The sequence below is a fragment of the Penaeus monodon genome, chromosome 32 (genome assembly GCF_015228065.2).
Source record: "Penaeus monodon isolate SGIC_2016 chromosome 32, NSTDA_Pmon_1, whole genome shotgun sequence".
Lineage (NCBI taxonomy): Eukaryota > Metazoa > Arthropoda > Malacostraca > Decapoda > Penaeidae > Penaeus > Penaeus monodon.
Window position 1 is genome coordinate 14,367,398 of NC_051417.1, and position 351 is coordinate 14,367,748.

General features: G+C 22.2%; 1 protein-coding gene across 1 annotated transcript in view; it reads right to left on the bottom strand.

Annotated features, from left to right (window-relative positions):
• The window catches only part of LOC119593627, a 6,009-nt gene that overhangs the window by 1,800 nt on the left and 3,858 nt on the right, over nt 1-351 (bottom strand). The gene's annotated exons all lie outside the window — the stretch shown is intronic.

Below are 351 nucleotides of genomic sequence, written 5' to 3' on the forward strand. Positions count from 1 at the left end.
TACTTTTCAAAAATAAATAAAATAAAAAAATAAAAATAATGAAATAATGGAAAAATACATAGACACAAATATACAAACTTTATTTTTAAATATCAGTAAAACTAAATAAGTTGCATCTTAAAGTTTAATAAGCTAAATAAGTATGAAAAACTAGAATTTTCTTGTATATACATAGGAGTAAATGCTTGGCAATAAGAAAAATCAAGGTTTTAATACATCAGCATTATGCAGCATTTAATGGTGTGCTATTATAAAAATTTCTAAACAAAGAAAATAGAGCATTCTAAAACTGAATATTCTTTCTGCATTCACAACATGAAAAGATATCTATTTTTGCAGGTACATAGTATT